General features: G+C 44.3%; 2 long non-coding RNA genes across 8 annotated transcripts in view; both read left to right on the forward strand.

The window, feature by feature from the left end:
- The first annotated feature begins 1,202 nt into the window (after positions 1 to 1,202).
- On the forward strand, positions 1,203 to 7,731 carry LOC309528328. 2 transcript variants are annotated; one of them, XR_014217667.1, is made up of 3 exons: positions 1,203 to 1,375; positions 6,072 to 6,273; positions 7,485 to 7,731. It is a non-coding gene; the product is annotated as an uncharacterized lncRNA (long non-coding RNA). The 2 variants fall into 2 exon arrangements; XR_014217668.1 differs by lacking the exon at positions 1,203 to 1,375 and adding an exon at positions 3,715 to 3,923.
- A 5,564-nt stretch (positions 7,732 to 13,295) lies between these two features.
- Positions 13,296 to 26,353, forward strand: part of LOC309528297 — a 58,117-nt gene continuing 45,059 nt past the window's right edge. For 2 of the 6 annotated variants that reach the window (XR_014217618.1, XR_014217619.1), the window contains exons 1-3: positions 13,296 to 15,316; positions 23,074 to 23,203; positions 23,838 to 23,894. This is a non-coding gene — a long non-coding RNA (uncharacterized lncRNA). The remainder of the gene's footprint in view (positions 15,317 to 23,073; positions 23,204 to 23,837; positions 23,895 to 26,353) is intronic. The other 4 variants (XR_014217622.1, XR_014217620.1, XR_014217621.1 and 1 more) reach the window with 4 other exon arrangements.

Genomic DNA, 26,353 nt, shown 5'->3' on the forward strand with positions numbered 1-26,353 from the left:
GAAAGAAACCAAAAGAAAGAAGAAACAGAAAAAGAAACTACAAATTCCTGTTTCACTGCTATATCTTAACTTTCATCCCCTGCAGAGGAAGGTGTGTCCTGCAAGCTCTCACCTTTCAACTTCATCTGTATACAGTTCTTACCAATACAGTGGTACCTCGGGTTACATAAGCTTCAAGTTACATACGCTTCAGGATATAGACTCCGCTAACCCAGAAATAGTGCTTCAGGTTAAGAACTTTGCTTCAGGATAAGAACAGAAATTGTGCTCCGGCGGCGCGGCGGCAGCAGGAGGCCCCATTAGCTAAATTGGTACCTCAGGTTAAGAACAGTTTCAGGTTAAGAATGGACCTCCGGAATGAATTAAGTACTTAACCCGAGGTACCACTGTACAGTTATTGGTAAGTTGTTGTTGTTGTTTCTTTTAAAAAAACCAAGACCACACTGGAATCGTGGAAGACCAGTGTTAACTAAAGCCCAAGGTGCTGCACAATGCAAACAGGAACTCCAGGGACTTTTATTTCTCTCGCCTGTGCTGCTGGCTTAGCAATATCCTCGGGTGACAGTTTTGCAAGGGGTCATGGGACCTTGGAGCGATGCCAGCAGCAGCATTGGAAACTTGGCTCGCTAATTACTCCCACTGCCTTTCTCTCCCTTTCCCTCTCCTACCCCACCCCACCCCACCTCTCTCTCTCTCTCTCTCTCTCTCTCTCTCTCTCTCTCTCGTCACCTCAGTTCAGGTAGTGAAACCAACATGTTTCAACATGTTCTGGCATGTGCGTTCCATTTGCGGCCTGCTCCCTCTCCCCTCACACACACACACACAGAGAAAGAACACATGCAGTATACTACAAATAACAAAAAGCTCTCTCTGTACTCAGCAGTGCATCACTGCAGGTGTAGAATGTGTCCCAGCAGTGTGGGTGTGTTGAGATAAGCAAACTTCCACTTTTTTGGGGTGGTGGTGGTTTGGTTGCTCACACTGAGGCAATTCTTTCTGAGCTGTGCACACATAGCAGTGAAATCTGAAGGTTATGGGGGTGGGAATTTTGGACATGAGTGAAATGGCAACTCAGGACTGACTCAGGGGTGTTTTTCTTTGAAAAGTGGTTTGGAAGAGGGAGCAAAAGTTTGTTTGCTTCTTTTCTTTTTTTAAAAAATACTCATGAGGTAATCTAATCTCCTCGCTCACCTGCAGGTGCAACAGGGATGGCTCACAATATACAGAAAGGAGGAAATTCCTTGTTGACACAGGTGATCAGTGCTAAGTGGCCAAAATTGATAGAATAATATCAGTGCTCTCCAGCTACCAAAAGCTGCCAATTTCAACCTACCACAGTGAGGCTGCTTTCTCCAGCTCCGTGTTCCACAGGAAGGTGATCCTGCAGCTTCTTTTCTAGGGGGAGATGATGGTGATTATAGCTAATTTCTTACTCCTCATGAATGCTCTGATCCCTGAATGCAAGGTGCTGTACAGTGCAATGCAATGCAATGCAATGCAATGCAATGCGATGCAATGCAATGCAATGCAATGCAATGCAATGCAATGCGAGAGACACTAGGCCTGCTAGGTTTGATGGACCATAGGGGGAGCATGGAGAGAGGAGAGGAAGGGGGATTCCCATTGCAAAGGCAGAAATTCTTGCACAAATGGGACAGCAGTGTTGGCTATAACAATGTGAAATGCGATTGATAGCAGGAAGTCTGCTGCATTTCTATGTGAAGTTAAAATACATACAGATAAGAACAGCTTTACCTCACTATTTACAGGCACCCATGTAATCTACTACTGTACCCATGTAATGTACTAACCACAGAAAGAGGTGCAGTTCAAATCAACATGATGGGGATTTCTCTGTCCCAGCTGCTGCCAGCCTAGAAGTTTGAAAGCATACCAGCGTGAGTAGATAAATAGGCATCACTGCAGCGGGAAGGTGCACTCTGGCACTCGTCACGGTGTCCCGTTGTGCCAGAAGCAGTTTAGTCATGCTGGCCACATGACTCTGAAAGCTGTCTGTGGTCAAACGCCGGCTCCCTTGGCCTAAAGTGAGATGCGTGCTGCACCCCATAGTCGCCTTTGACTGGACTGGACTCAACTGTCCAGGTATCCTTTACCTTTACCTACCTTTTGCCTACCACAACTTCACGCTCATGCTGAACTACAGTGGTACCTCAGGTTACATATACTTCAGGTTACAGACTCCGTTAACCCAGAAATAGTACCTCAGATTAAGAACTTTGCTCCAGAATAAGAACAGAAATCGTGCTCTGGTGGCGCGGCAGCAGCAGGAGGCCCCATTAGCCAAAGTGGTGCTTCAGGTTAAGAACAGTTTCAGGTTAAGAACGGACCTCTGGAACGAATTAAGTACCGAGGTACCACTGTACTGTAGTAGTTCCATGAACAGAAGTGTTTAAGGAGGTCACAAGGACTCTCAGTTGTGTGTAATACTAATATCTGTTGATCCATATTGTGAGCTGCTTGGTTTATGGTTTTTACTATTTAATGACACGGTCAGGCAGATAGATGCCCTCAGCAGGTCTATTGACAGAGATGTATGCTGGACTCACCTGTTAGAGAGTTGGGTTTCTCAGACTCTGGTAGTAAAGGAAACACTCATCACTTCCACAAGTATAATTAGATAAAACAAACAAACTTGTACAGTAGATTGGCCTCTCATCCGGGGCCTTGAGGCAGGTATATCAAGCCATGTGACATGCAGGTAGTGTTGCAATCTATTGTTTGTTCTAAATCTCAGCCTCAGGGAACAGGCAATTAAAGATAAACATAGCCCAGGCATAAAATAAAAAGAGCATCCTGGCCAGGCCAGTCAAAAGATCAACCAGGTGCGGAGTGATAAAAAGTCTTTGAATTGTTGCACCCAAGAGAAACAGGTGACTGGCAATTGTGCTCGCCCCCTCTCTCTTTTCTCCTCCTAGCATTAAGAAGCATTAATGTTTGAGGACATAGTTAGTCCCTCTTCAAACTGCTTGTGGGTAAAGTGCTATAGCTCAGTGGTAAATCACATGCTTAGTATATATAGAAAGTCCCAACTTTGATCTCTGGCACCTTGAAAAAGGACTGTGAAGGACTCCTGTCTAAGGTCATGGAAAGCCACTACCAGTCAGCATGGACATTCTATGCAACCTCAGTCTCCAAGCCCTCACCTAGGGTTTGGTTTCCTTGGAATGAAGACCAGCAGAGACTGTGGTGTCCTTAGGATATGTGGTTATATTTACGCATATATACAACCTGAGCATAGGGTAAAAAGGGTCTCACAGCATTAATACACCAATCGAACTTGCTTCCCCAGTTAGATTCCATGAGAAACCCTGATTCAGCTGAAGGTTGAAACATGTCCTCTACCTGCAGCTTCTAGCTTGCTTCCAGATTCAAACCTACCCACCTTGGCTATAGTTCTCCTTGTAGCAGCTAGGTGAGCAGTGTTGGGGGGAAGGCCCATCCATTTGTTCTATGGCACAGAGCAACCTCCTTGTGCTAAATTGTGGTCCTTAACTAGCCAGCCAAAGCTAGTTGCCAAAGGGATTTGGTTTGGTAAGCTTGGGATACAGGATCCCAAGAATTGGAAGGGACCTAAGATACCAGCCAGACCGACCCCCCCCCACGCCCAGTTCATAACAGTACTGAACTAGATGATCCAATGGTCTGACTGGGCACAAAGCACTGCTCATCTTGACCCATACATGCATAAGCATACATAAAATTTAAGGTGGCAGGAGATGCAGCAGGAGTTTAGAAGATGCTGTGGTGTCTTCCAGGAAATCCACGTGTGTTGCTGCAAGAAACAACAGGTTGTGTTCAGCTGAGTTGCTTGAAGGATGGAGGGAGGTTGTATTCAGCAGATGTCATGCCACCAATAAAGAATGGCTAGACTAGAGCAACTGCCTGGATTTAATTTTTTGAAGGTAGGTTGGGGCGAACATGAGAAAACAATGTACTTATTCATAGTTTCTGTTTCTGATATATACTGGTCTACATACCCTTTAGTATCCAATTAGCATCATGGCTGCATGGACCATACCACATCAATAATAAAGGGCTTATCAAAATGATTCATAATTCAGTCTTCCTTGGGAAAGATGCTTATCACAAGTTCCCCTTCTCTCCCTCATACTGTCCCCTGAGATTTGAATCATCGGTTCTCTTTTGTGGTTGATATAAAGGTCCTCTGGGGTTGGTGAGTTATTGTTTACATGGGATTTTTTACATGATAAATATCACAGAACTTTTTAACGGCGAGGCTGTTTCGACAGAACAGTTTATTGTACAATGCTGTTTCTCATTGCAGACTGGTCTCCTTCGAGGGGGTGAGGGGCATGCTGGGACATTTATGGGTCCATAAATGCAGGCAATAAAGGAGGACCAAATAAAACCCAACTTTAGGCAGCTACTACAGCAGTTTCTAGGTGCCCTCGCCATGTCCCACAGTCCTCCTGTGAACATTAGGCCTCAGCATCGTAAGAGTTTCCTCAATACTTGTTAGCAACTGTTCACACCAATCAGGCAAGAGTGTCCGTTTCCAAAAGCAGAGCTGAAACAGTGTACATCACACATTGCAACGCTCAAGTAGTTCACTGCAATAGTCAATAGTCATTGCACATTACACAAGCTGGCAAGTTGTGCCTACATTATGAGCAAGGCCATGCATTTGTCATGTATGTATTTATAGCTCTGTCGGTACAGCATGAGAGTCTTAATCTCAAGGTTGTGGGTTCAAGCCCCATGTTGGGCAAAAGATTCCTGCATCTCTCTCTCTCTCTTCATCATAGTCATTAAGAAGGGTAAATCCAATTTAAAAATCACTATTCTGCAATATTGTCAAAGCCGTTTTCTGGATTAGCTACTTCTTGGCATCCTTAACTACTTATTTTAATTGAAGTAACCTAAAAGTTACTGTGGGTTAAACCACAGAGCCTAGGGCTTGCTGATCAGAAGGTCAGCAGTTCGAATCCCCGCGACAGGGTGAGCTCCTGTTGCTTGGTCCCAGATCCTGCCAACCTAGCAGTTCGAAAGCACGTCAAAGTGCAAGTAGATAAATAGGTACCACTCTGCCGGGAAGGTAAATGGCGTTTCCGTGTGCTGCTCCGGTTTTGCCAGAAGTAGCTTAGTCATGCTGGCCACATGACCCGGAAGCTGTACCCGGAAGCGGCCAGTAAAGCGAGATGAGCGCCGCAACCCCAGAGTCAGCCACGGCTGGACCTAATGGTCAGGGGTCCCTTTACCTTTACCTAACCTAAAAGTTACCTCACAGTGCATCAGTATCAGAACCACCTAACACTCGCCGATGTGAACCTATATGTATGGATCACAGCTATTAAATCATTTTTTTAATGGGTGAATGGACGGCCCCTGCCCCCCACATTTACTTTGACTGCATGAGGAGGGGAGGAGTGTAAACATGTATGGCTCTCAGCAGCCCACTTATGAAGTAGTGCAAGCATGCAGTTAAATCTGTTATTCTCTATTTTTATGATTTTGCCAGGCTCAACCTTCATTTGAAACGAACAAGGGATCCGATCCTATATACATGTAGAGATAGAAGCCTTGTAAGAGAAGGAAAAGAATAAGACAACTAATTCATTCCTGCCCCTCATGCATTTGGACCTCCTAGATTTGAAAATGGTTGTTCTAAAATTTTCAGTCCAGTTGTCTAGGGTATGATTCTGATTTAGAATTCCAAGCTTGTCCTCCAAAATGCTTGGAATTTCACACAAGTTTTTGTAGGTTATTAGTAGAATAATATTCTGTAGCCATCCAGCAAAATCATGATTAACTGCGACAGCGCTTTGCAGAGTTCCACTTGATATCCCTGTCCAACCTAATAATCACTCTTTTGAGTAGGGTTCATCCACTAATTTGTTGCCTATATTTTAGTGCTTTGATATTGATATCTTGGCATGTTTCAATTTTCATATAAATATCTAGAGAGAGAGAAAAAAGTCATAGGACTGGTTCACATACACATATACTTTGCTTGATCCCATCAGCTGATTTATCGCTACTTGATGTGTGAAATATTCACACTGGAAAATGTAAACTGTTGTCGTTTGCAGTACACAAAAAGAAGGTCCCTCTGAATTCAATGGGAAGCACACACTTGTTATGGTGCTTAGGATCTGCACATGCAAACCATCACTGGATGTGTGTTTCAACTGGCAATGAACATTCTTGTGAGAACCAGATGGGGGAGTGGAATATCTGCTACAACCGCAGGCATTTGAAAGCTTAGTCCTGAACACAAAAAAGCCGTTTCAAGTAAGCAAACCAAAGTCCTTTCTGAGCTTAAAGTTTAGGAAGGCCCTGGGATTCCATGGCTAGAACATGTGGGAAGTTAAAGAACTTCATACTGATCTAAAGTCTGAATTCGCCCAGAGTGGCTGGGGAAACCCAGCCAGATGTGCAGGGTATAAATAAAATCACCATCCTCATCCATCATCGTCACCATCATCTTCACTTGACCTGCTCCATCCCCACTCACCCGATAAGCTTTTACCTGGTCTCCTCTGGTGAATAATATTTGGCCGCCAGGTGACTAGGCAGGCAAGCTTCACATTTCTCTCTCCCTACTCCCTGTTTTTTTAAGCACATAAATGACTCATCATATTTGTTCTTCTATGCCTTTGCTCTTAATAGACAAAATATAACGTATATTGTCGGGGAGATTTTGGCAAGAAAACATCACTTTCCTTGGCCCTGAATGTCAAGCTCAAACCGAGCATTAAATCTTATAAACAATGATATGACAAAGACATTCCTCCCTCTTGCTGTTTTTATTACAGTATTGTCAGGCTACAATTTATTGTCTGCATTGTTATGCAAAGCAAGTATCTCAAAGCAGTTTAATAACATAAATTAATTTAGGCCTGTATTTCAAAAAAATTGTGAGTTAAATTTCAGTGTTAGTTGTTGAGGCATCCGCTCCCCCTCCACTTGCCCTGGAATTTGATTACAAGGAATAAGTTGTATTGTATTGTTTTGCATTGTATTGTATTGTGGGGGGTCCCTGAAGTTTATTCCTTGCTTAATTGTCAGTTGTTTCTTAGAAGCATTTGGAACTGGGGTTCACATTTTGTGAGAGCCAAATTCATGGACAGTATATAGGACCAGCACATGAGAGCCAGTGTGGTGTAGTGGTTAAGAGTGGTAGACTTGTAATCTGGTGAACCGGGTTTGCGTCTCCGCTCCTCCACATGCAGCTGCTGGGTGACCTTGGGCTAGTCACACTTCTCTGAAGTCTCTCAGCCTCACTCACTTCACAGAGAGTTTGTTGTGGGGGAGGAAGGGAAAGGAGAATGTTAGCAGTTTTGAGACTCCTTCGGGTAGTGATAAAGCGGGATATCAAATCCAAACTCTTCTTCTTATAACTTGAAATACATTGGGCCTCAATATATTTGTGGCCTCTGACATGCATCCCTCCTTTGTTGCTATGTTGATGGATCTCCTCCCCCCCCCCAGTATTTATTTAGAACTTCCCACTACAGAACATCATGTTTCATCTCTCATCAACCAGCAATGAAGGATGCCAATAATGATGACCAAGGAGACAATAGAAAAGCTGCTCCTCCGCAGGCAAGTAGAAGTTGAACTGCTGAAGTTTTTCTCCATTGCCGCAGTTTTCCCCATGCCAGGAAATGTCATGTTGCTTGCTCATGCAAATTAGAAGCAAAAGTGTGAAAGGCATGGAGGTCAACATTAGATGGCGCTGGAGCCAATGACAAGGGGAGTTAACTACCTTATTTTTCGCCCTATAGGACGCACTTTTTCCCCTCCAAAAATGAAGGGGAAGTGTGTGTGCATCCTATGGGGCGAATGCAGGCTTTCGCTGAAGCCTGGAGAGTGAGAGGGGTCGGTCCCGCCGGGCTCCCAAGGCTTGTGGACAGCAGCCTGCAGCCCAAAACCTGGGGAGCACAGCGGAGCGCGCCCCGGGCTTCGGGCAGCTCTCCGCAAGCCTTGGGAGCCCAGCGCAACTTCCCACCGGACTCCCAAGGCTTGCGGATAGCAGCCTGTTCTGGGGGCTGGGGTCGGGGGAAGCTTGGGCTTCCCCCGCCCCAGCCCCACGCCTTGGGGGGGAAATAATTTTTTTTCTTTATTCCCCCCCTCAAAAAAACCTAGGTGCGCCCTATGGGCCGGTGCGCCCTATAGGGCGAAAAATACGGTAATTCTAGTTTTGTTTTGCTCTTCCTCTCTGTTGACTTCTATACAGGTAACAGTGAGAATAAGGAGGATGAAGCTCGTAGGCAGTGACAGGGCCCTAGGTAGTTTGTAAATAAGAAGGAAGGCAGGTTAGGTAGCTAGCTGAGGACAAATTGAGGTGATAGGACACCAACCCATCTGCCTTAATTGACCAACCTCAACTAGTTCCTTGAAATTCTTTCAGGTAATGATTTAAGCATGCAAGAGCCATGTCAGGAAAAAGTAAGAAGCTGAGCATTATGAGCAGTAGCGTTAATCATTGCAACATGTGCCAGATGAAAATTTGCAGTCTCAGCAGTGTGCTCTCCCAATAACAAAGAACAAATTGCGGGGGATCATGGCTACATGGACAGAGTTCCTCCCGGATTTTTGGGGGACTAATTTCTAACTGGACCGAAACTTAAAATAGTAAACTGTCCAGAGTAACAGTGGACAACTGGCCAATGTATTTCTAGATCTACCTGGAGATGCCAAACATTGGGCCTGCAACTTCCTGTATGCAAAGCATGTGTTCTACTGCTGAGCGATAGAACTGCCTCGAAGTTCTTACCAAGTGTGAAGAAATGGAGTTGGTTGGATAGGCAGAAATCCAAGCATCTACAACAGGGGCATTGGGTCAACCTGGTAACTGGCCCATCTATCTGCTATTACCTTCCTAAACTGAGTTATGGAGTCTCCACTCTTGGAAACTGGCTCCAGGAGTCTAGCAGTGCCCCACTGCTGTGTTTCTGCCCTGCATGCAGAGCAACAGTTTGCCAGCAATTTGCAAAATTAAAGTTAGAACAAACAGTTTGTTCAGGTGGAGCCATTAAATCTGCTGCTGTTGCAGGTCTCGAAACTACTGGAAGTAGTGAAAGCTGGAAGGAGATTTGGAATAGATCGCCCAATAAACTGGTGTATTTATTTACATTGGCATGGTTTTCTGCTGTAGGGAACCCTGTTCCAAGAGGTGTTAGTCTGGGCATGGTCAGCACTGGCATAGAGTTTACATAAAATGAAGATTCAGGAGATTACTGGGCACAAGAACAGGCTTCAGGAACATTATAAATGTTAAAGCACTTAAGAATGTTAAGCCAGCAAGATTGCCGTTTGCTCTGAGCATTCTAAACACCTCTTTGGAAAAGAGAGTTTTGGCATTTGTTCTGGAACCGCCAAGACAGTGTCTCATTGTCCTCAGGGACTGGGCTGTGAGATGGCCGGCAGCCACTGATGATATGTTTGGCAGGGACCTCTATAGTTTTCAGAGACCAATTGTTTGCTAGGACCCAACATTGCCACTGTTCAAGCTGTGAACCAAACTACGTGAAGACAGAAATTCCACGTTAACCCCAGAAGCTCAGCCATCGTTGTTGAGCTAAACTGTTCCACTTGCCCCCTTTGTCTGTCTTCTGCTGGCATTGAATGCGGTGCACACTTAGCAGAGCCTTGTTCCAACATGATTCATTGGAGGGGGGGGTGTCTCTCACTCACCCCAGTTCCTTGCACAACTGCTTCACATACTGCTGGAATTATTATACTGGTTCAATATGTTTGAGAGTACAGTGGTGCCTCGCAAGACGAAATTAATTCGTTCCGCAAGTCTCTTCGTCTTGCGAGTTTTTCGTCTTGCGATGCACGGTTTCCCATAGGAATGCATTGAAAATCAATTAATGCGTTCCTAGGGAAACCGCCTTCAGACCAGGTCCGGGGACAGTCCGTCCCCGGACCTCTTCTGAAGGCTGGGGGGGGGGGACAAGGGCTTTTCTTCCCACCCCCAGCATTTAAAAAACCCCGGGACAGCGGAGGACTTCTCCGCTGTCCGGGCGATCTTAAAATGCTGGCGGGCGGCATTTTAAAATCGTCCCGGGACAGCGGAGGACTTCTCCGCTTTCCGGGGCGATTCAAAAGCCCTCCGGGACAGGCAGGCAGGGGGGAGCAAAGGCTTTCGCCCCCCGCCCGCCTTCAGAAGGTGTTCCCTCCCCCCCGCCCGGCTTCGGAGCACCGTTCCGGAGCCGGGCGGCGGCGGGAGGTGTTCCCTCCCCCCCGCCCGGCTTCGGAGCACCGTTCCGGAGCCGGGCGGCGGCGGGAGGTGTTCCCTCCCCCCCGCCCGGCTTTGGAGCACCGTTCCGGAGCCGGGCGGCGGCGGGAGGTGTTCCCTCCCCCCCGCCTGGCTTCGGAGCACCGTTCCGGAGCCGGGCGGCGGCGGGAGGTGTTCCTGCCCCACCGCCCGGCTTCGGAGCACCGTTCCAAAGCCCGGTGGCGGGTGGAGGTGTTCCCGCCCCACCGCCCGGCTTCGGAGGAGCCTTCCGAAGCCCGGCGGCGGCGGGAGGAGGTGTCCCCGCCCCGCCGCCAGGCTTCGGAGGAGGTCCGAGGACAGTGGGGAAGACGCGCTGTGCTTCCCCGCTGTCCCTGAGATTTCCCTATGGGCTGTCGTCTTGCGAAGCAAGCCCATAGGGAAATTCGTTTTGCGAAGCGCCTCCAAAACGGAAAACCCTTTCGTCTAGCGGGTTTTCCATCTTGCGAGGCGTTCGTCTTGCGGGGTACCACTGTACAAAATAGCATATCTCCTCTCAGAGACTGTTCTTTAATTATTATTATTTAATTATGTTCCCCATGCCCTGTGCTTGCATGTAAACTTACTACGAAGGTTTGAGAGCTGAAGCTGGTTTGTGCCTAGTGTATTTTGCAAGATCAGGTCCAATACTAATAAGAATCAGTTATTCAACCTATCTGCTGATAAATGATGATACCCAACCTGCAAATATATTCCAGGAACCTAGCTATTAATGATAAGATGGGGAATATGGAGGAGAAATGATTTTGAGGAGATATGGAAGGTTTGCAGAATTGGTACTGTTAAAACGGAAAGGGGTCAAACCATCGCGAGAGATGTTGACATTTTGGGAAGTTGAATAGTTACAATGGAGTGGTCTTGGGGATGGGGGTGCATATTTTTATTTATTATTATTAAGTAAAGGGAAAGGGACCCCTGACCATTAGGTCTAGTGGTGGCCGACTCTGGGGTTGCGGCGCTCATCTCGCTTTATTGGTCAAGGGAGCCGGCGTACAGCTTCCAGGTCATGTGGCCAGCATGACTAAGCCGCTTTTGGCGAACCAGAGCAGCGCACGGAAACGCCACTTACCTTCCCGCCGGGGCGGTACCTATTTATATACTTGCACTTTTTGACGTGCTTTCAAACTGCTAGGTTGGCAGGAGCTGGGACCGAGCAATGGGAGCTCACCCCGTTATGGGGATTACTTTGTTTAAAATTTAACAAATAAAATATTTCGGGAAATCTTAGCAAGAGGTCACTGAGTCCACATTGCAACGGTGAAGGAGAACAAACGTAGAAAAAGGTAACTGCTACATAAAGGTTCCCAGTTTTGAACATTTCTCTTCCATTTGTCAACTGAGCAAAAAAAAAGGTAAAAAAAAGGGGGATACTTAAGGTACAGTACGGTAATTAAAAACCAATACATATAATAAAATTATTCATCATCATGGAAGAATTAGTTCAAAAGCAGGAGAACAGAGATAAAAACTAGAACTAGGTTATGATTAACACGCCAACATCCCTAAGAGGGAAATTTCCAAAGTGCTGGACTTTTTAGTTTAGGGGGCAAGCGGGGGAAAGGCAACAGAGGGAGATAAGATGGTGATTATGTATGGCATGGAGAAAGGGGAAAGAGACATGTTTTCCTCCCTCTCAGAATACCAGAACTCAGGGTCATCCAATGAAATTGGAAGAGATTCAGACAAAAGGAGATTCTGGACAGTTTTCTTGAGACAAACAGCACACAGCTAATTTATGGAATTCACTTCCACAAGATGAGGTGATGGCCAGCAGTTTAGAAGGCTTTAAAATGAGCTTAGGCATATTTGTGGAGTGGGGGTGGGTGGGGAATCTGCCAAAGGCTACTACTAATGCTTATTTGTTATATCCTATGTTTTCTTCAGGGTTAAAGGCAATGTGAGAGGGCTGCTGCTTTCACGTCCTACTTGTGGACATGTGGGAAGCAGAATCCTGGGTTAGATGAATCTCTGGTCTGATCCAACAAGTAAAACAGGAGATTTAAAAGCCTAGCGAGGGGTGCGGAACCTGTGACCCTCCAGGCATTGTTGAACTCCAACTCCCATCTGCCCTGACCACTGGCCTTGCTGGCTGGGGTTGATGGGAATGCGAACGAGCATCACCTTGAGGACCAGTTTCTCCAACTCTGGCTAAAAGGTGCCAAGAAGGACATCAGTGGCACTGCCAGGTTAGCTTCACTGGATAGTGCATCCCAGAGATGAGATGCCACCACTGAAAAGACCCCGCCTTGGGTCACTACTTGTGTCATCTTTGATGCCAAAGGTATCTGAGGAAGATTTCCTAACATCTGGGCAGGGGGGCAAATTAGAAGTCAGCAGTCCTTAAGGTATATACTAGAAGAACATGTGTGTGCCTGAACATTGCATTGCAAGATAAGATCCCAATGCACCCTGATAACTTAGGGTTTTTATCTCTGCCTTGTAATGTTGGAATTTTACCTCAGGCTACCTAGCCCAGCTAATAAATACTATGCGTGTTGTAATATAGGTGAGGAGCCTTTGTCATAAACAATCTAGCCCATCTAGTCACAGAGACCGACCAGGTGCCTATGGGAATCCTGCAAGTCAGGCATTAGCAGAACAGCACTCTGCGCACCTGCAGTTTCCAGCAGCTGGCATTCAGAGGCACGATGCCTCCAATCCTGCAGGTGGATCATGCCCATCATGGCTAGTGGCCCTTGATAGCCTTGTCCTCAAGGAAGTTGTCTACTCTTTTAAAGCCATCCAATTTGCTGGCCAACAATGCATCCTATGCAAGTTCCATTGCTCTGATGTCGCCAGCCCATGCCTTGCCCTTGTTAGTAGGTCAGTGGTCAGGTAAGTCTTCTAATAAGAAAAATAAAATCTGCTTGGGGGAAAACACACAGAGAGAAATCAGAATACTAGTGGATCAACATGTTTACAAACGCAGGCTGGGACCGAAAATCTCATTCCACCCTCAATTTCTTGAATATAGTTTCTCCTCTGAAAATGGAGGCTGCTTTTCTGCTGGGGAAGAAGTATTTCAGGTGGAGGGGTGTGTGTTGCTGCTTCCCTTTTGGGATATTCTCAGGGTATGTAGCCAGCGGTAGAAAGAGTTGCTGGCTGCCAGCTGTACAAAGAGCCGTCCACTATTACAAGCCATGCACAGCTTTTTTTAACATTAGAAAATTTGAGGGGCAAAGGGAATGGAAAACCTATGGCCGCTTCATTAGGTTAAGCATGATAAGTAATACAGTGGTACCTCGGGTTAAGTACTTGATTCGTTCCGGAGGTCCGTTCTTAACCTGAAATTGTTCTTAACCTGAAGCACCACTTTAGCTAATGGGGCCTCCTGCTGCTGCCGTGCTGCCAGAGCACAGCTTCTGTTCTCATCCTGAATCAAAGTTCTTAACCTGAGGTAATATTTCTGGGTTAGCGGAGTCTGTAAGCTGAAGCGTATGTAACCCGAGGTACCACTGTCACCCTCTTCCTCGATTTTTTGGGCAGGGTTTCACTTGAACTGTACCCACCAACCCACCCAGTAAATGGTTGTTTGTTTGTTTTTAAAGGGATCTTCCAAAATTGCAGTGACACCAGACTAAACACTTATCATTGTGGCTGAAGGCATTGCCTGAGACTGGGAAGGAGAAAATGACTGTCAACTGACCAGGGGGAAAAAAGATGACCTGGTCTGCTCCTGTGCCTTTACAAGATCTTGGCATGATGTAGTGGATGTGTTTTCCATGGCATGGTATAAGTTTTTATCGCCTGCTAATTCCTTTAGATGAAGCTGCTGTTGAAAGAACAGCAGGGTCTGGCAAAAGAGTTGGCAACCCTAAAGAAAACCCTTTGTTTTTGCTCCGCATATGGAGCAGGTCACTAATATCAAAAGAACTTTTAACTTGAAAGGCGCTTAGTTTGGCTGCCCTTGTTTTTGAGAACAGGCAAGCCCAGAGATTGACTTGAAGGTTTCCCACAGTAAATACATTATAGGCGGGTTTCATAGGCTACTGAGACCTTTATACTTCCACCTGCACATTATGGCTCTAATAAACACATTATCAGGTCATGAAAATGATGGCAAACATGTGACTGGAGGATCTGATAAGTCAGAAGCAAAGATTAGCAGGTCCTCATCTCTCTCCCCCGCCCCTCCCTTCTCAGGGAAAAAAATGCTGCAAGAGATTCCCTTATTTAAAACAATTGCAGCATGTGGATTTACTGCACTTAAATCATTACTGGCAATTAGCACGTGTCAGAAGGTTGCAGCTGGCTCCAATTACAGGTAAGATTTTAGAGATTTGAACTTAATTGTATGCATGATAGTGGGAGGCTGGGGGGCACATGCCAGAATAAATGGTATCACACCTCTTTGAAATGGGAATGTTACCACCTTTATCATTTTCACTTGACTTCTGTCCTTCAGGAGGGGGAGGAAATGGAGAACTAAAGTCCCAGCACCATTTCTGTGTCCCCCCTCCCTCCCCAGTTAACGGAGTGTACCTATCCAGGCACGATAAAGAATGAGAGTTTCTTATCAATAATAATTTGGAGCCTACCTACTTCCTGTTGCCCCTTTTGCCTGAGGGCTTCTGATAAGCGCAAACGACATGATGTCAAAACTTTGGCCAACTTCACAAGTGGCACTGAAGCGTTGTTTAGGAATTAGAATTAAGTCCTCTTCTTGCCCCACTCTACCCGGTTTCAAGTTTCACCATTTTTCATTGCCAAGTTGAGTGCAATTTTTTTTTTTAAATGGGCATGATCCAAAATGGAAGCCAATCATTGCTTAATGTTCCATGGATTGGTGTGCGTGTGTTCTTGTTTGATAAAAAATAATGTCACTTTCTCTCTCCCTTGCTTGAGTTTGGTTATCATGAGAACACGAGGAGCCCTATGGGAGCAGTCCAACAAGTCCATCAAGATCAACCTCCTCTGTCCCATTGCAGCCAGTCAGCTGCTTCTCCAGTAAACCTACAGGAAGGATATAAAGACAATAGCCCTCTGTGGCAACTGGTATTCAGAGAAGCATGTTGCTCCTTCTCATCCTGCACGTAGTATATAGCTCTTATGGTGAGTTCACCCAGTTGCCCTTTAAAGCTTCCTAAATTGGGGGCCATCAACGCACCTTGTGGCAGTGGATTCTGAAGTTTAAATATACAGGGAGGAATTCAACATCACATGCTTGTTCCATAAGGGCAAGCATTTCGGCTTGACAGATAGACCGATCACCACCTTCTCCTTCCCTATGCACTGTCCTGAGGGTTCTCCTGAACCTCTCCCTGAACCAACTGGGTTGGCATGGAGAGAGAGGAGAAGGGTGAAAGCCCACCGCACAATCAGAATCCCACCTTTTGCCTGCCCTTAATCCGCCAATGTGCATCTCCACGGAATGGTCCCCAATCCAGCAGGATGCTAGGGTTGATAGTATTGAAAATCCATGAGAGGTCCAGAAAATCAACAGCTACACTCTTACTTGAGCAATAACTGTCCAACAGGGCAACCAAAGTTGCTTCAGTCCCCAATCCGCATCTGATTCAAGATTGGTAGTGGCCTGGGTCAGTAATGAGGTACCTGTGGCCTGGGGATCATTGGTCTTGCTGGCAGGGACAGTTGAATATTGGAGTCTAACAACATCTGGAGGAACACATGTTCCCTGTCACAGGTCTAGGCAACCTGTTTCATCCTGGAATTGAGCAGACAGGCATCTTCTGCTCAAGTACCATGCTCCTCAAAAGGATATTTGTCACCGACTGTTAAGGTCCAGAAAGAGTTTCTTCTTCATCATGAACACTTCCCTCAATGTGACTGGGACCATGTTCTTCTTCAAGAAGGGACAGCAGGTGGCGCTGTGGGTAAAAGCCTCAGCGCCTAGGGCTTGCCGATCGAAAGGTCGGCGGTTCGAATCCCCGCGACGGGGTGCGCTCCCGCTGCTCGGTCCCAGCGCCTGCCAACCTAGCAGTTCGAAAGCACCCTCGGGTGCAAGTAGATAAATAGGGACCGCTTACCAGCGGGAAGGTAAACGGCGTTCCGTGTGCTGCGCTGGCTCACCAGATGCAGCTTTGTCACGCTGGCCACGTGACCCGGAAGTGTCTCCGGACAGCGCTGGCCCCCGGCCAATAGATGTGAGATGGGCGCACAAACCCCAGAGTCTGTCAAGACTGGCCCGCTCCGGCAGGGGTACCTTTACCTTTACCTTTACCCTCCCATGAAGACAGAATAAGGCAGAATGGGCAGACGTGGAGCAAATAATGTTAGCCCAAACCCCATTGCACACATGAACAAGATGGTTGGCTGGTTGGCTTGGGGGTATTTTGACTCTTTTAGTAGTTAGAATTTAGCTACTGTTATTTTACAGTTCAGTCAGGTATTCAACAAAGTGGCTGTCAAAGACAGTGTTGATATCCTCCATAGACATCAAGGATTTAGCAAATTCTGTGAGCCAGTGAGGGTTTGCAACCAATTCACACATTTATTTTTGAGGTAGTTATGTTCTCACATGCGGGGACTTTTTACTGCCTCATTTTTTACATGTTGAGTGGCTTGTGTGTGGGAGCTCTATCCTAATTTGGGGGCAAGGAAGAGAGGAAAAGTACAAAGCCAGGGAAAATGTTTGAAAATGAGTCCTTTGTTTTTTCAGCCACCTCATGCTAACGGTTCTTCATGTGAAAATTAGGTGTCTTGCAGCACGAGAACTTTCCCCCCTCAGATATTAGCGTGCAGTTTGGCAATATAGCAGAGAATTATAATGGGGGTGGAAACTACTGGTGTTAAAAAACTGTTGTAAGTATTATTGTAATAAGTGCAAAATGCTTAGAGCTTCTTAGTCGAAACAGAATTAAGTGCAAAGCTTGATGATTCCTTCTTATTTAAAAGTGTTATGAATGCTTCTTACAGTCTTCCTTTCTCGTCCCAAGTAAGGCACGATATAATGAACATATTTGCTCACTGTGTATACAAAATGGCCCTCTTGGGGAGGCTTTTGATTTGGTTTGCATTTTAATTTGCTGTTCAACACAACAATGCACAACACACAAAGTGAATCTTTCAAAATTCACACTTTCCCAAATTTCATGATACAGTTTGCTGACCGAAATGTGTGTACAAAAATGCATCTGTTAGGACAAAATGTGCAGAAAAATTAGGGAAATAACATTACAAAAATATTGGGGGGGAATTTATTGCAAAATGTGTATATTAAGAGAAATGTGTACTGATATGCTGATGGATTTTTGTGAGGTTACCTTTTTTTATCACAAACTCATATGCAAACTGGATTTAAGATTGACCCCCTCCAAAGCTAACAGATTCATTCATCCCTATAGTTAACTGATTAAGGATCTGTTAAAAATGTAAAGACAGGCACTCCCCGCTCAAGTGCCTCAGAGATTATAGGCCCACAGAACTCGGTCCGAAACAATTTTGTGCTACCTTTCTGCCTCTGTGAGTGTGGTCTCCATGTCCAATATGATTTGTATGATTGCAGGTTTGGGACTGAAGCAACCTGTTGGGCAATTTGCCTACATCGCAAAAGAATAGGGTATGTTGTATGGATGGGAAGAAAGGTGGGGCCACAATGGCAGGTCCACCCCAACCTTTGTGTAAATTCTGCACAGGGCCCATGTGCACATAACACTCTGTGTTTAGGCTCTGAACAGAGGTCTGGCTCAATGCCCAGAGGTTGGGTGTGTGTGTGAACTACAGCTGTGATCCTCCTTCCATGAATTCAACACTACCTGTTAATGGTCTGAACGGGATTTCTATGGCTCCATGTGGCAGTGTGAGTTCTCAGAAAAGACAGCTCCACAGGATTGTGGAGCCAAAAAGTGGTTGGTCGCTGTTACCACTTGAACTGGGCCTAATTAAACATTTCCGACATTTCTAAGTAAAATCCCTTTCCCCTTTAACAGTGAGTCCTTGTAAACACGGAGGTTCTCAGATTTGTGATAGGCATCATTTTGATTTCATAGGAGTCCTCCTTTATTTACCTAGCTGGCTCTCAGCTTTTCCTCTCCCTCCGCTTGGGAAAGCTTTAATAGAGCTCTTTGCTCCCACACTGCCACAGAGATTTGTTTCAGAAACCTTTGAAAGAGATTTTTAAAGACCCTTGTCATGGGAACAGCTGTCAGCCCACACAGCTCACTTTTAATATTTGAAGCTTTTTTTAATGTTTAATTTGCTTCTACAGGTTTTGAGCCAATTTTATTGTTGTTGAGTTAAAAAAAAATTCTGTTGTTTTAATTAACCCCTGCCACCCAAGCAACTGAAAAGCACACCAGCATCTCATGATGTTTCTCAAGCCTGAGCTTCAGAAATGAGTATATTTGTATGGCCTGAGCCCAGGTTAGTTGTTCGAAACATAAACTGAGTCACACAAGTATTTATTTATGCATTTGATCGCGTTTATGGATCGCACCTCACAAAATACCTTGCAGCGATTTCACAGTGAAAATATCAACAAAAAGAACATTTTTTTAAAAAAATCCCATATGTAAAAACAATTCCAACAATTCCACGTGGGTGGAAAATTAAAAGCCATTTCGTATGCAAAACCTATTCCAAATCCAATAGAGACACAGGTGGGGATAAAGATTTCTACTTAAAAGGCTTGTTGAAAAAGGAGAAATCTTTCCATGGGTGCTGAACAGGTGATAGAGATAGAGCCTGTATGACATGGGATGGTGACATGGGATGGGTTGGGGAGGAGTTCTGAAGAGCAGATGCTATTTCAAGTGGTGTTTGTTATCTATCTATCTATCTATCTATCTATCTATCTATCATCTATCTATCTATCTATCTATTTTTTAATTAGTTTTCAACATATCATTTTCAACAATAATTGAACATATTTTCATATCTTATACCATTTTTTTTTACTCCCATCAATCACATCTGAAAATTTTCCAATCTATTCACTTAATATACATTTATTACATTCACTATTACATTCGGATCTCATAACTAATATCCTATTCTTTCTTTACTGTGCAATACTTCATATATTTCTCCTTACAAAACTTCTTGTAGTCCTATTAACGTAATTTGTTGATTACAATTGCTCTTCAAATAGTTTGTATATTTCTTCCAATCTTCTGTGAATCTCTGGTCCCGCAAGTTTCGAATCCTTCCTGTCATTTTATCTAATTCTGCGCATTCCATTAATTTTATCTGCCATTCTTCTTTTGTCAGGATTTCTTCTTGCTTCCAATTCTGGGCTAACAATACTCTTGCCGCTGTTGTTGCATATAAAAACAATTTAACATCTTGCCTATTAATATCCTCGCCTATAACAAGTGGTGTTTGTTATCAAGCAGGAGTAATATAAGATGAAGAACTTTATTTAAACAAACTTGCATTCATGCCTTTCCCTGCTGTTCTGTTGTTGCACTGTTTGTGCGGAGTCATTTCTGGGTAGCTATTCCCTCGGTGGTCACTAAATTTCTACCTCTCACTGTTGTCCTCATCCTTCTACATAGTTCCACATAAATACAGGTACAGTTCCTAACATCTCCCATTAAGAAGGAAGGGGAACAATGTCTCTGTGTTTTCCCAGTAGCCACCATCCAAAGAAAACAATGCTCAACTCCATGTAAAGCATTTTAATAGGTCAATAATGTTGGGCGAGTGAATCATTTAATGACTTCCAAAGGTCTGATAGTTAATGGTATTGGGGTGGAAGTGGGGTGGGGAGGACAATCCACTAGTTCTGCTCCAGTCTTGTTCCCGAGTAGGGAGGCTTCATGAATTTGATCTTTGTGAATTTCAGCCTGAACTTAAAAATAATAACCGGTGCGGATTAATGCAGAAATGGGATGGGATTTAGGACGGAGCACATGTGAAAATAGTGTGGACTAGAAATAGATTGATTTGCTCCTATCACAGGCACCAAACTGCTGATGAGAACTACTTTCACTTCCGTAGGTCCACATAAACATAGAGAACAAAAAAGCAACAACAGCTGTCACTTGAAATATGACGTTCCCTGAAATAATGCAAAGTAGAATAAAGCCCAATTCACATGTGGAGCATTTTGGGCTGTCATTACTCTGCAACCAGAATTGTTGCAATTTCATTACTTTGGCTTTGCCGGCCTAGGCAGAATGACAAGGAGCTGGATTCATTGAGCATGGGTCGTTGGTCTTTCCCTTGGTGTTTCTCTCCTTACAGTGTGCCAGGACTATCTATCTACTGGATTCTGAAGACCTGGGTGCAGATCAATATCCATTGGCTTTCCCCACTTTTGCCCATCCTTGTGAACCCGTGGGGCAGATTAGGCTGAGAGATAATGCTTGACCTAGGTCATCCAGTGACTGTCATGGCTGGACAGGATCTTGATTTCAAGCCTTCTACTGGGTTACTCTCTGCCCAGTAACCCCACACTAGGACCCCATCTGCACTATACAGTTAAAGCATTATCGCACCACTTTAAACCGCCATTACTTCACCCAAAGAGTCCAGCGAACCACTGCTGTTAAGCTGGGCTTTTTCAGCTGGAACTCATTGGAACTCAGTTCTGGCACCTCTCAAGTGGGCACCATTGCCATTTTATAAGAGAACAAGGTGAATTCCAGCACCCCTTTTTCTAGAAAAATAGCACCGCCGTTAAGTATGCTGGGAGTTGTTAGGAGACCCCCCCTATTCTCATCACAGAGCTGCAAGTCCAGGATGGTTTAATGAACACCTCTCTTTTCAGGAAGCTCTTGACCATTGTACCTCTCTGAGGACAATAAGAGTGTTTTTAACAACTCTCAGAACCGTTAACAAGTCACAGTTCCCAGAATTGTGGGGGGGGGGCGCCAAGCCTGTATAAAGCAGCATGATACTGCATTATAGTGCAGATGGGGCCTAGATATTGTTGTCTTGTAACACACACACAAGATACCGTGCAAAGACATTTCTTTACAAAGGAATGAAAGGGAACTCCTTATGCGAGGAACAGCATGTTTCAATACACTCGAGCACGCCAGTAAAAATGGCATCCTTCTCTTCTCTTTCATAATATCTAGTTATTAATGTCTCCTTCATCATGATGAGGCCTTTCTCTGATTCTGGCAGCAGCATGCAGAACAGAGGTGGGAGAAGAGAAACATTGCTGTGTTTGGACATGGGTACATTTTACTACACCCTAAGAAGGGGTGAGGGAACCTGTCAAACAGCTGCTAATTTTCACTTGTGGGGCTGTGCATATTGCAAAGTGTGTGTATTTCAGCAGAGCAATTTGGAATGCCAGAGCCCCAAACTGAGCGGGGTTCTAAATTTTCCTAGATGGGTCTATATCTGACTGCTGCGCAGCTGTTAACTCTGCACAGAGCATCTTGTGCCAGATCTTGCAGAAGGCATCCCGGCAATCAGAGGAATTATTTAACTCAATTATTTTTATTAATTTATTGTATGAAATCCTTCAGAGCGAATCCTCTTTGATGTGCGATACCCTAATCACACCCGCAGGGCATTGCGAAGCGCAAAGCGTGCGTGAGTGTTTTTAATTCCTCAGTGGTATGATAATATCTTTTTTACTAGTGTAAATAAATCAATTATTTAAGTCAAATACTTTGATCACTGGGAACTGCCAGTGAATGTCTGTGCTGTGGAGTTTACGGTGGGCAATTCTTGTCTGTAACAACTACCATCGCAGTGCTTGTAGCTCTTCATTTCAATCCACACTTAAAAATGAGATTAGAAGCCATTCACCAATATACATACTTATCTTGGGCCTGGTGTGACACAGAGTACCTTAGCCAAGTGGAATAACAGGGTGCTTTCATCTGTCACAGGGTTAAAGATGTGCCACTCTTCTTTCTCATTAACTAATTGCTATTGTACAGAGAACGTATACAATGATTTCTCCCAATGCACCGTGAACCTGGTTCAAACACTCTGCATCACGATAACAATTATTTGCCCATATGGGTAAAAGGGTATTTTGGGTCTCTTGGGATGCAAGGTAAATTAGCATTTTATATCATATTAATGAAGTGTTAATTGTTTCTCACAACGTCCGTGTGTATGCGTGTGAGAAAATTGAATGCGTTCCTATTGACATTGTCGCGGAACAGCCACATTACCTTGCAGCACTTTCTGATGAGTTCATCGAGAAAGTGAAATATTACTAATTGTGAAGTGTAATTAGCCGTTCATCTAGCAGAGACCTTATTTTAAAGTGAAGCTGCAATTTTTAGTCAGAAAAATATGCTTCAAAAAGCCTTTTTCTGAAAAGTGCAGTTCAGTAATACATAGTCAGCATGTGAATACTAGCACACAAAGGGTTTTGAAGATGATTTGGTAACTTCAATCATTTAGAACTCACATAACCTCCCATTTTAAAACCACTGCACTTGTTGCCAGTTTATTCCTGGGGATGATTCAAGGAGCTCATATTGGTGTTTTAAGCCATAAATATCTTAAGGCCCCAAATATATGAAAGATCATCTTCATCCCCACCAACCTTCTGCAGGATACATTTCTGGATTAAAACATACAATATTTTATCCTCACACTGTCAAAAGTTCAAAATAAAATATTTGGCAAAAGTCTCCTCTATTAGTCACAGATAGGATTGCATGACCTGCGCATGGTACAGTGAGTTCTGGAGAGGAGTTGAAGAGAAAGAGGAAGCCTTCTGATAAAAACAAAAGGGGAAGATTTCTCCCTTCCTCACAAGCCATGCACTTCCGCTCTTACGGGATCCTCTCTACATTCCAGTCACCGCTTGTGGGCATTTATGTAAGACGTGGTGAATAAATGTAAGAAAGCAAATTTCATTTTTGCAGTTGAAAGTAGACCAGCCGATACCATAAGCTATTCTAATATACAGGTGTTCTTCTTTGTAGGTTCTGCTCAATTCCATGTATGGGAATGTGGCTGTGCAGACCACAGGTAAAATCTTCTACAAATCTCTGGAAGATTAGGATCAACGGCCTCTCCTATCTCTCCCATACACAACAGCATCCCACACGTAAGGTGAGGAGACACAGCCAGCTGGAAGGGACCTCTCCCAATAAATGTCCTGTGAGAGCCACTTATTCCTTCATAAAATCATTGTCCTTTGGACTCCCCCCCCCATTCTGTGTCAACTTTCCAAGAGGCGCAACAGCAAGTGCTGTTTGTTTTTAAATCTCCTACTATTGTAGGAATGAAATTCACAAATTTCATCTGTTAGTCCTTTAAGAAATAAATGAGGATGGGGACCTTCAGCCATTGCGCCTATCATGCTTGGGAGAAGGTTGAGGTGTCAAATGACACAGGCCTACTGGAATTGGAAGCTGTGCTCCTGCTTCCTCTAACAATTAATGCTACACAGATGAAGGGAAATCTAGCCAGTGCTCCACTCCTTTTTACAACAAAGCCTGCAGACATGACATTATGGGCCAGAAGGCTTATTACTGGACAGCAGTTTCTATAAAAGTAGCAATTTTATATTGCTTTTTTTTTTTTAAAAAAAGAATCCTTATAATCTTCTGAAAATATATTGGAAAAAACACTTGGACCAAGGTTTCTGTATGAAGCGTGGTGAAATAAAACCTTACTGTACATTCAGCTATGTGCTATTCTTCCTTAAAGCACGATCTCCACTTTTGGTACCTCTGTTTCACAGCATGGTGGTGGACCATAGAGGATATGCCCTTTGACAGAAAGGAACTCTTTAATGAAGGTATGATCATCTTGAGAAGCTGAGGGAGGACAAATCCAAATTTTGCTCCTTTGGTATCTCTTGTTGTTCTTTCCTTTATTGACGGCACTCCTTGGATTTGCCTTCTGAAGTTCCTAAGTTGTCTCTTTGTCTCATCAAAAGCACCACCTCTCAGCCTCCAAGATGCTTTTTTTCAACAAAACAATAACAGAGAAGCATTGCTGCTGCGTTCGTTTTCCATTCTCAATACAGGTTGCTTCCCTCCTTCTTTCTTGAAATATCCTCCAGCACATTTTTGCCATGTAAAAAGTTACTTGCATTGGAAGCCTCCTAGACCAGGGGTCAGCAACCTTTTTCACTGTCCCTCAGACTATGTGGTGGGTTGGACTATATTTTGGGGAGAAAAAATGAACAAATTCCTATGCCCCAGAAATAACCCAGAGATGCATTTTAAATGAAAGCACACATTCTACTCATGTAAAAGCACACTGATTCCCGGACCGTCCGTGGGCCGGATTTAGAAGGCGATTGGGCCGCATCCGGCCCATGGGCCTTAGGTTGCCTACCCCTGCCCTAGACCAGTGTTTTTCAACCTTTTTTGGGCAAAGGCACACTTGTTTCATGAAAAAAATCACGAGGCACACCACCACTGTGTGCGGAGAGGGAGATGTCAGAGCCCCGCTGCTCTCTATGGGGAATCGGATGAGAGCGGACCGCCTGTCCGCTCTCATCCGATCCCATCCGATCTGATCCTCACCCAGGATGGATGGAAAATAGGGTGGACACAGTCCAGCGCCCGCCTAGTGGGCAAAAATTTGACTTTTTTTTTTATAAAAAAAATCTTTCAAATTTTTCAATTTTTCCCACGGCACACCAGGCAACATCTCACGGCACACTAGTGTGCCACGGAACAGTGGTTGAAAAACACTGCCCTAGACAATCAAGAAAAGAGAAGGGGAATTCTTTTTTATTGGAATATTTCTGTCCTGCCTTCTGTCCACGAGGGGCAATGAAGGTGACTCATGATAACAGAAAACTAGGAAAATAGAATACAAATATTCTTAAAATGACCCACTTGCCAATAACAACAATAAACAATAAACAAAACAGCAGAGGCAGTAAAACAAATTAAAAAGAGCAAGAATTTTCAACCACTGCTCAGGTCAGGTGATTGATTAAATACTAGCATCCTGGACTGGCACCTAAACCAAAGCAAGTATGGAACAAAGTTTTACTCTAAAGATTACAAACTCCACACCCTGGGTGTCCTGTCAAAGAGTTTTATATACACAGCACAATATCTGTTTCAGACAATGTTGGATCAAGATATAATATGTGTTAGGTTAATATGAGAGGAGCTGGTCCTTCTGATATTTTCCCGGCCTCACGTGTGTTTAGAGCTTCAAAGGTAAGAATGAGAACTTCCATTTGCCTGGGAAAACAGGAGCAAATAAAGTGGTACATATTGGTGTTTTGTGACCTGAAAAAAGGGGCTTCTGTTATAACTCTTGCTTCCACATTCTGAACCAATTGGATTTTCTAAATGCTTTTCAAAGGCTACTCTGTATTGAGTGCATTGCAGTAATCTAATCTGGGTGTAATCAAGTCATGTATGACATTGGCCAGACTGGTTTTCTCCAAGAAAAGGGGAAGGCTGGTGTAGAAGCTGAAGCTGGGCAAAAGTGCTGCTGGCCACAACTGCAACCTTGAACTCAAGATTCCTAATTTGCAAACCAGATCCTTCAGGGTTGTGGGGGCGGGTCCAGTTGTTTTTTTTAAGGGGGATTTCCTAACCAGTGATCTCTCCCTCCCTCCAGTTGTTCAGGCTGTACATGTCATGGATAGGAACAATGTGATTCGGAAGATGGTACTGTGGGGTACAGGATATGGCTACATCTTTTTGATTTTGGGGGGGGGGCAACTTAGGTTTTACTTTACTCCTCTCTAATTGGCGTATTTGTGTATTGTATAGCCATGACCTTAGCATATTTCGTCTCTAGATAACCGATGTGTCTGATACATAGCCTTTCTGCTGAAGCCAAGATGGTTATTGCCTAGAAGCAAGAAAGCAAAAGAAACTTAATTGTACAGGAGAGGTTAAATTAGAACAGACAAATCAACCAGTTATTTAAAAATCTAAGAGGAAAGGGAGTGGATGATAGACGTAACTGGGAACCATTTAAAGGAATATGCAATCCTTAAATGATTGCAGCATGTGCTTTTTGCTACTTTGATGTCATGTCATTGGTTTACACGTCTCAGTAAAAAAGTTGATGAAGAAAATGCAAGTGTGTTCCAACTAAGGTGTTTCCATAGAAAGGTTGACACCCATGTATACTCAAAGGGGTTTATGAAAGGAGAAGAAGTACATGAGAGAAAACTCATAGGCTGCTGGCCTTGTCAATGGCTTTTATTAGCCGGGAGAGAGAATGGTTGTTGTGTTAGAATTCAGGAGAACACCCAAGATAGTGCACCTGAGC

This window comes from Podarcis vaucheri (genome assembly GCF_965113315.1).
Source record: "Podarcis vaucheri genome assembly, chromosome: 3".
Lineage (NCBI taxonomy): Eukaryota > Metazoa > Chordata > Lepidosauria > Squamata > Lacertidae > Podarcis > Podarcis vaucheri.